Below are 11047 nucleotides of genomic sequence, written 5' to 3' on the forward strand. Positions count from 1 at the left end.
AATGTTCAAATTTTACTCCTTCTTTTCATTTCTTTGAGTTATATTTGTATTTTAAAGAATAGATACGAGCTTAAAACAGAATAAAAAACACACACTGACATTTACTCAAACCCACAACAAAGTAGAGTATCTGACTCGTTTAAAGGACGAGCTTGTCGACAAAGGAATCGGATTAACACCTTTCAGATTCTATTCCATGTCTTTTATTGTCTATGTGGTCTAGTTAACGTTATGAGCCCTTTAATTAAAACCTCCTTTTGCCTTTTAAGGTTTCTCTAATGGATAAACCACAATTTATTTTAAAAATAGGAGTACGTTCATATATACTTTGGAAGCAAAGTTCTCTATTAAGCTATTTTGTTTTTAGTCTTTACTGTCCTGCAATTTAGACTTTATCATTACAATTACAATGTGAATTACTACAAGTATTTAATTAAAGTGGTTTTATATTAATATTGAATAATATTTTATAATATTTATAGTGTATCAACGTAAGTAAAAGTGTAACTAATAAAGACTATTAACAAAATCATAAATACATATATATATATATATAGAAATTATTTCGTTGCTAAAAATTGATATGTCATTAGAAATTTGTTTAAGGTGGGTGATCAATAAGGTCATAGATAAATAACAAAATTAATAATGATTAAATTAAGTTATCTTGAGCATGAAGTTAAGAAACACTAGAGAATTACATACATTGTGCATATTAACTGGGAATAAGTTTTAGTTACATTAATATCAAGAAACATTCTAAATTGTTCAGAGATAATTAAAGAGAATTTCCAGAGACGAGAAATAAACTCAGCTCTTGAGTTCTGTTAAAGTGGTTCATAATGAGCTCCTGTATTTCCATAGCAACAACATGCTGAAAACAATCATTGTTACAATTGTTCCTTCGGGTAAAACATTACCATTATTTACTGTATGTTTTAATATTATATACATATCATATAAATAATAATAACTTGTCTAGATAATTGATGAATAATGAAACGTAATAAAATGTGAACAAAACTCGACTAATCTAATCAGTCTCTGTAAAATAATAAAAGCTCCTCCAAATTGTTTTGCTCGTTCAGATTAAGAGCTAAACAAAGACACCTGGTACTTATAGTACGTACGTTAAAGGAAAATAATAAAGCATGCGGTACAATGGATTTTTATATAAGTATTATCTGAAACGAAAACGACCATTACTAGATACGGGGAAGTCTGATAGCAATACAAGAACTCCTAAAATATCGAGAATTCTTTCTTTATACCGTAGGTAACATTAACAATGGTACAGTGGGTTTTAAGCTCACCAATTAAGGGATTGCATTCAAAATATTAAATTTAGAAATTACCGACCCTATTTTGTCCCTCGTCATCATTTTATGATATCGCATTATAAAAGTAAAAACAGACTTCCTGAACCATATAAAAAATAGAGTTATATAATATGTTTTATACGTGCTGTAAGATATTAAAAACTATTAATACTAAGCGAATGACGGATATGAAGTCCTATTATCAATTCCAAATACGGAAACATTTATAATAAGGTCCATTAAGCACTACATGCATGATGGTTTTTGTATCAAGCTAAGAAAAATTATATCTGTAAAATAAGTTATTATTTAATATTTTAATCTCCATCAAAACTAGCATAATTGCGATTGATTAATTCCTTAGGGACATTTCCTCTGTCGATAAATAAATCAGGGGATGTACTTATGCAATTTAAATTGGCTTGACTCATGGGCTATGTGTAGTGATGAATTTCTTACATCTCTAAGTATAGGTTACATGTCAAATAAGAAGTTACAACGATTTTTTTTTTGTTATAACTTACTCATCGTTTTAAATGCAGAATATGCGATACATAATATACATTAGTCAATATCATATGATAGGGAGAGTTTTGGTTCTTTTCAACTATATTACTAAGGTTTATGAATTTTTTATTTATTATTCTCATTTGCGTTGAATTGTGAAAATATTAATATAAATATAACTAACGGCATTAGGCTATATATCACCAACGATAAACTTTGAAAGTATAAAATTACCTAGGCTATTTTACAGGGTAGAAAATTGTGCACGATATTTATCTTTCACAATGAGTGCCAGAACTTATTATTGAGATGAAAACTATAAATGAAATCACCAACCTCTAATTTTTGTAGTGACTGTACCATAATTATACATTTATCTATTCAAAACTTGACATTTACAGGATCTTTGGTGCCCAAAAGTAAGTTTAAAAACAAGACATCGCCTGGAGTTTAATGAAAATGTAGAGTCTAATGGCTTTTGAGAGAGAATATTTATGATAAACATTAAAGTCAGATTTTATTTTTAGGATTTATAATGAGAAGAAAAGAATAAATTCAATTGACGGTCGGAGTGAGGCTGTTCTAACCAAAACGTATCTACAACCGCAAACGTTTGCAGCTTCATCTTAAAGAGAATGAATTTCCAAACTATCGAGTTCTCAACTATATAAAAGGTGAAAAAATAATATAGTTTAATTTTTTAACAAATGAATATAATTGAATGAAAGAATATCAAGTTACAAGTATTATTTTGTTTTTATAGAGAACTGTATCTTCTAGGGAGCAAATTATGCATATGCGATTGTAAGAGAAAATGAGAAGTCGTTATCAATACAATATTCTCAGTGTTCGATTTTAGAACTCTGCATACACTGACAGTTAGAATTAATTAATGCTTGTGCGTATAGTTATAATTTAATATTGATTTTATAACACCAGAAAACACTTTTTTAATGTCTTGTTACACAAAAACTGCTGAATGCAATAAGAAAAAAAAATATTTTCGTGAATAATACGTTTTTTTATTGTAGTTATGAACTACTTGAAATAATTTCGTTAGATATACAAATCCAATAAAAAAGTGTATCCGTTACAAGAAATATTTTAATAATACGTAATTCAGTTTTCGTCCGTAAAACATTACTTATATACTGTGGCTATTTTCAAATACCATATGATACAGTTTGTTATTCCAGATAGAACATTACTGCTTACATGGGTGTGCAGCCGAGATGTCTCACAGGATCGGCCGATTCATGTTTTATTCAGTGCACTCTCCGATCTAAACATTCATTTACTTTGATAAATATACTCGTCATGTATCACAGGCTAAGTAGAATTAACTTGGTCCTATATGACTTAGTATATTATTTTGTTACAATGAGTAAATTTGGAAAGCTAGATTTTGTAAAATAGTACAATAAACTTAGTGAAATTAGTGCAATTTTTTATATATTTTTACTTTCGTATTAGTAACGAAATACATATTATATTAAAGTAACGGTTGTATTATGTTCTAGACGTTTAAAATATAACACAGATAGAAAGATAAGCAGACAGCCAGACAGAAATGAAATGTACTAAACCCTGGAGAGAAAGCTTTCAGTAATGATCAAAAAATTACAAGTTACAAGTACTTAAATAACCAATATTGGAGAAACAATATAAGACAAAGATAAATGATATTATAGTTTACCATAAATTTCAAATACTACAAAAGAAAATTAATTTAATTTTGTATAGCGGTATATAGCAGCTACCTATGTCCCAAAAACATGTTGGTAACTGAAACACCCATTAACCAAAAATTACCTGATTAATTCTAGGAAACATATTAAGAATTTAGAGAGACCTCTAATGTGATGTTGTGAAAAGTCTGGGCTTTGCACAAACTTACATAAAGATATACATGAAGAGTTTGTACTAATAGTAGTCAATACTATCTGATGTAATAATATCCGTTTAATATTAGTTAAAATTGTATCGTGAAACATAAATATTATCATTATTTTAACTTGAAGAGAGCTCTCCAGTTTCAAGTCCCTAATATGGAAACACTCATAACTTTGTTCCTGGAGCTGGTTTTATAATGGAGACGCAATAATATCTTAAATAATTTACCTGTATAAAATGATTCAATCAATAGTTGAAATGAGATAGTGACGTTGTTTAATCCAATCTGTATTCACTAAATGATAACCCATAAGATACTTAATAATTTTTACATTTGAATATAAAAAATGTTTCTCCCTCTTTTGTACAACAGCGGAAAGCGAAAAACCTGTATGTTGTCAACAAAATTCAGATCATTTTTCTTAAATAATATCATTATTTTGTAAATTCTCTAAAAAGCTTTCAATTTTATTAGTTTGTCATTGAATAACTACTCAATATAAAAAACTATTGCAACAGAGACTCTTACAATGTAACACTTTAACCCGTTAAGGAGAACAATTCGGTAGAACTGTATCTTTGATCATCTGCAACTCTCTCAGGAGGTCGTCTGACAATGATAGCTCTGCTTTAGATCATCAATGACAGGCTGAGCAATGCGACCGACGTCTTTGTTCATCCTTTGGTATTCTCCAGTGTATATCCTGACAATGACAAATCTGTGGGCCATTTACATTTGACGTCATCATTTCCTTCTGTACCAGACGTCTAGAGTACTCTTGGTTCCATCAGCTCCATGAGTAAATTGTGAATATATAATTTATAAAAGATATATACAAAATATGGGTCCAATTTAATACTATTATCCAATAAATTAAGTTTTTTTACAAATCATAGACTGATACATGAATTATCGTCATAGAAATTGCTATTAAAATGTTAAGACTCGTAAAAATGATTTTTCTACCGTCTACTTCTCCTAATTATCTATTTTTTATGTCCTTTGTCCGGCAACTCTAGTTTAATATCATTATTATTAATATTTTCAATTACAACGTCTCAAGCAATGTTGATATAAGCATATATATATACATTAATTTGATCCGTAGTGTTTAGATAAAAAAAAAGGTATTCTCCTTTAAGGAACTGCCTAAGAATATGTCTTTGTTTCATTGTTTTTTCAATGGTGGGAATTTAGCAACCCTTCACCGAGTTCGTCTTCCTTAATTAATAAAATCATGGTATTTGGGAATTGGTTTTAATTTTGAGTTGCCTTGATGTTCTTGGAATCTAAATCACAGTACGAAATTTTCGAAAAAAGATCTGGGAGTTCCCCAATTTTCGTATAACTAGTAGAAACAAATATAAAGATCTTGGGCTTATGTATGTTAATATTGTAATTCAGAATTTCCTGCAATGTTCCTATTTACCAACATCTTAATATGGCACTAATCAGTGTTTCACCAAAGAAACACTTGTTTTAGTTCTTTTTTCAATATAATATGAAAAATGAACTAAAAAAAGTGTTTCAAGATTTTTAATTTTTAACTATTATTTTAACAAAGAAAATCTCCTCATCAACCGCACTCAAAACTTCTGTATACAGTCACTGTTTGTCCGACCAAAATCTGCATGAATCTTCCCTCCCGCTCTAAACAAAGACTTCCTTATCCTACATAAAGACTTACCTGCGGGCTAAACTTTCTGGGTCACTAGAGTAAAATGAGAAATGCAGCCAATATGAAACAACGGTTTACGAAATTTATCTTCTATGTGTATTTTATGCATGTGAGCTCTAGTCTCTTAACCTTAGTATTTACAACTTGGTAGTCCCTTTAGTACTCTCCCGCACTGAATGTTCTGTTGATTCAAAATACTTGCCGCTTATATCAAGAGGAAAGACTTAGTGGAAGTAGGTAAAGTTATTAGTGTAAATAAGCTCATAAAAAGAAGTAGTAGACATTTTAACAAAGACCAACTGAATGCTGCGGCAGGCTGTGCTGATGTTTAGGAGTTAGTTTTGTGGTAAACCAACTTGCCTCAACTGTTGAGTCTCAACTTCCGTCATTAGTTTCTAAGTTTTTATGCTAGTTCACAACACTCCATGTACTTTATCCTCTTATAGTGACTTATTCCTAATCAATCTAATGTAGATTGGAGTCTCAAATTGGCAGCTTTAATAGCCAAAGTTTTCGTTTTGATGAGTGTTTAACTACTCTCAGCATTTGCTGCATTTATTCCTTCAACTACTTTTAAGAGATTGAGATATTATAAACTGAGTGTTTTAACTACTCTCAGAATTTGCTGCATTTATTCCTTTAACTACTTTTAAGAGATTGAGATTTTATAAACTGGACAATAAAAAAGCAGTAGTGTTTAAATTCTTTTTAACTATACGTCCTTAATAGTAGTTGAAATTATCTGCAATTTACTAAGGCAGACATGATTTTAATATGATGGAATTATTATGGATTATTAATATTTAACTGCATTAATTTATAACCATTCAAGATTGTATTAAAGCTAAGCTATGTTTTTTTGTACAAGAAATATATGTATTTAAAAAAATAAAGAAAATAATATTACTTTATTTATACTATGTGGGTAGCAGCTTACACTTACTATTACTTTACCGGGTAGACATGTCTGACAGCCTTTAAAAATTCTCGAATAGATCTCACCAATAACCATTACTTCTCAATGATACCTACATTCCTTAATTTTTAACGATTTTGTTGTAGCTTCCTAATCAGAATTTATTGTTTGGATGTTTGCAGAATTTATTGGATCGACGATTTTTGTATTGAATAAGTGAATTGGCATTCCGTTTATTTTCAGAGAAGTTTTTCAAACGTTACCTACTAGGAGATTCTTTTTCTTGTCGAAATGTCTATATTTAAGTTTATTTCTATAAACCCTATTACCCACTTATTCTCTACCAGTCTTCTGTGGTTATTGTTTCTCTTTCCGATTTTTGCTTCATCAACTACAGCTCCTTCGCCACCTAAAAAATAATTTAATTTCAAAATTTCATCTAACCATGCAAAAAAAACTCCTCCAAAAATCGATAGCCAATCTAAAACGGTATTTCTGCACTACCGATGAGTTCAACACTGTATTCGTTACTTTAATATTCATATTTTGTCTTATTCCCACTAAAAGAGTACATTATAGTCAATTTATTTATTTCGCACAAGGTAAACACCATTTTACATTAATTTGTGCAAAAGCTGATAGCAAATAAGAGCAATACAGCCTAAAAAGAACAATAAAGTTGTACGTGTGAATATTGAATATAAAGCAACATCTAAACTCATATCACAACACTCCTAACGAGACATGCACTGGCTCAGAAGTGAGGGGATTCGACGGCCCCAACACTGCATCACAACTCTCTCAACATTTAAATACAAACTAATGGATAAGGAACAATATTAGGGATAGAAGATGAACTAAAAAAAGAAAAGTCTGAAAAAGAACATTTAACCATGCATACGCTCCTGTAATGAGTAGAAGTTAGCAAGCTATTTCTTAAGGCGAGTCTGAGAACATTGAAACAGGTTGATGTGTTTGGTATGTTGCTTCCCAGTCGATGAAGACGAGGCAGAGCACTGTAGTAGGAATACTGCGTATATTCTGTAAAACCAATTCGGAATGTTAAAAAATTCTTCTAAAATGTGTTTTTTGTACTTCTGTTGCTTGAAAAATTGCTGTGATCTTATCGCAATATTGAACATTGCTCGATGTTAACAAATAAATTTCGACACAAAAAGCGTACCTTAACTGCCATTTTTATAACCAATCTTATTACTCATAGGTAAATGCTTTTACTTTAATCAACATAAATTATATTTCCAAAATATTGTTATTTTGATAAATTAAAACAGCTGGCATTGATTAATTATTAATATCTGTAAGAGAAATGTTTTTACATTCGATAGTTTCTGTATTTCAGATTGATAGTTGCTTTACTGATTATTTAATAGTCGTGGCCTTTTACTATATTGCTGTAAAGGTTACTAGTATGTGTTAAGGAGTTTATTATAGCGGTTAACATTTTCTGGCGGTTTTTTTGCTATATAGTAATAATCCATTAAATCGCTTAAAATGGTAATAATATTTATAGTATATTGTTAGTGTATTAAGTTAAAAATTTCTCATTTTATTTGGGGTTTTTATCCTAGTGTGATAATATAGAAGGAAAAGTTAAATTTATGTAGTTATCGAATTATTTTAAATATTTTAGTAAAATGACAGGTTAACTTAAGAACTTTTGCCAACTATTATACAGTACTTTTTGTTATTTTAACATTTATTTAATAACGTTTCGGATAAAGAAACACGTTATTTAGCTTCGAAAATACTCAGAGATATTAATTTCGAAGGTATTAACTTTAGAGTTAATATTCTCTATTCTATAGAGAATAGAAAATGAACACCTTATCAGGTATTTAGATTTATCAACTACAAGTATTTTTACTCGAATCAGGCAAATTGTCATACATCTATTACCACAATAGAAAAACCCTCCAATTTCTTCTAAACAAACTTTAGAATTAAACAGACAGACGGTATTCTGGTGTAACAGATGCCCGTAATGACCAAACTTAGTCCTCTAAGTGTTGTGATTGTTTCAGCTTAATGAAGGTGAAGACTTTGTCATTGGCTGAGTCATAGTGAATCGTATAATTCGAGTAGTAATATATTTCACCTGAAAAGCAAGACGACTTCATTGATAAAATATAATTCTTTATAATAAAATAATCCTAAGCATAATAAAAATAATCAACAACAATTTCTTATATCCGGTTTTCAATAAGATAGTTACACATAAAAATTATAACAATTTTTATAAATAATAGTCCTCTTAAAACAGGAAGTAGCTAAACAGTCTACATAAATTTCAAGTCATTTTTCTATATACAAAGTGTAACTAAAAGTCTCGTTTCATCTACTGTATGTCTTTATTGTTTGTATATTTTACTTATATTTGTATTACAGAAACTCTTACAGCTCTCATCAGATTACACGTAAGGGAAATATCTTAAACTGGAAGTGTATTTAATGGTCGAAATTAGGCACTTTGTGACCGAACTAGATTTTCCAGACCAACTTAATATATATTTAATTAATGTGAACAATTATAAATACACTACTACGGTACTTGACGTAGATTCAAATAAGTAGAAGTAGTCCCTTTTTGGCTTTTCACACACCCCCCCCCTTGACCGAAAAATACTTCAATCAGACCAGAAATACCTTAGAACAGAAGTAGATTAATTAAATTGGAAACGTGAAATATATAAATCATCGCCATCTTGACTTTTTTTTTATAAGTTACACTTCTTAATGGAGTCATCCAAGCTATGTACAAACACTGACTATATACAAAGTTTGATCTGAATCTACTTATAACTAAGATAGTTATCATGGTAAAAATAATTCTCGCTTGAACGTACATTCATTAAAATATTGTAAACCAGCAATTTTGAAAACATAAGATATTAATAAATTTGTTCAAACAAACAGTGTTGTAAAATTAATTGAACGAATTTTACAACACTTGTTCATCTTGAGATATAATATATACGAGTACTCTCTTATATACGTAACCATTATTTTCCAAACGTTCTTGAATACTGAACATGAACTCCCCATTCAGCCTACAGGAACCTTCATAAAAATGGTCGAACCATATTATAAAGACAACAATAGCATAGTTTATAAAAAATTATCACAAATTTTGTAATCAGTAACTGACTTAATTTTGTTTTAACCACAACACCGCTGTATATGATACAACCGTCTTCATACTAGCCTTATTGAATTATGATCGTGAGATACGGACGCCAAACTCGTTAGAAGTAGGCCTTTGGTAGAAGTAGGCAAGTCTTCGGCTAATATCCACTGAAAAGACGTTTCTAGATGTAGTTGTAATGTCCTCGTAACTCCGACTAGTAGAGAGGAGAGCCGATATGGCGTCCAGACACGCGGAGCTATTCGCGGTGAACACTTTCTTGTAACCTTCAATCGAAAGCAAAGTTTATATTGGGGTAAGACTAGAGTTTTAAGGGGTGCAGCTGATACTGATGGACGCTATCCTCATTCATGTCCTTGAACCCAATTTCTGGCCTAGAGGGGACGGGTTCCTCATAGTGACCCCAAATCTACGGAAACCAGCGCATACGATTCGATATAAAGTCAGGACCACCGAAATAAGCTGGAGGCCATAAATTCTTCTGGAATAACGTTCTTGATTAAGGTGTGTGAATGAGAGGGGCAGCCCCTGATAAAAGGAAGTTGTGGAATGTCCTGACAGTATAACACGTACGACTGCGGCATATACGTGTGTGCTTCTTTAGAAACCGTGAGACATGGCCTGTCTATCTAAGACTAGAGGATGGATATCGCTGAAATTCGATATAGGAGTTTATGGAAATAAAATACCTTCACAAAAACAAGTCTGACAATATGAATTAATTAAAAGAAGAAAACTCATGCTTGGGTTCCATTTGTATTCCTTGTGCGGTTCACTCATCAATACATGAAAAATTGTTATCAATGAATTAGACGGTTGTATTTATCCGTAAAATAACAGCACTGCTAAAATCCGAGCATTCATTGTGCAACTTTAACGTTATTTAAAGTTTTTACAAGGTATAATTACTGTTAAATATTTATAGTATATATCTCTATGAATGGGAAACAAATTATAAATATCCTTGACTGTCATAATTTTATTGCATGACTGATTGTTACGCCTGTTGAAGTGATGATGCATGATTGTAGCAATCAGTGATCACCATTAGATATCAGCACAGAAAATAAATCTCGTATCTTTTGTCGTCATGATCACCGCAGTATCGGTTTCCGATAAGTACTTTATCATTACCTGTGGTTCTTTCTTCAATTGGTTAGTGTTGTGAAAGAAGTTTAATGTAACAATATACTCTCTACATTCTCTTTACTGCAATATGTTTGGAGTAAAAATATACTAGAATGTTTATATACACAGTTTAAAAAAATATTCCAAGATAACAATAATTCAAGTCGCCATTGTTAATAATATTTTCAAAGTCATGTTTCAGTATGAGTAATTATAGTGTCAAGATATTACAACTAAATAAATTGTGGGGATCTTTATGTGCATTTTACACATCAGTATTTTTATACTACTCTTAAAATTGATAAAACCAATGAATTTATTTTCGTGACAAGACTACAAATAGTAATATTATTAACGATTTAATACATTTAAAAAACCTACTTACTAGGAGTTTATGTCTTCTGATTATTTTCATCAACAGTTATAAAGTCATAGAAAGTCT

The sequence above is a fragment of the Homalodisca vitripennis genome, chromosome 8, assembly GCF_021130785.1.
Source record: "Homalodisca vitripennis isolate AUS2020 chromosome 8, UT_GWSS_2.1, whole genome shotgun sequence".
Taxonomy (NCBI): Eukaryota; Metazoa; Arthropoda; class Insecta; order Hemiptera; family Cicadellidae; genus Homalodisca; species Homalodisca vitripennis.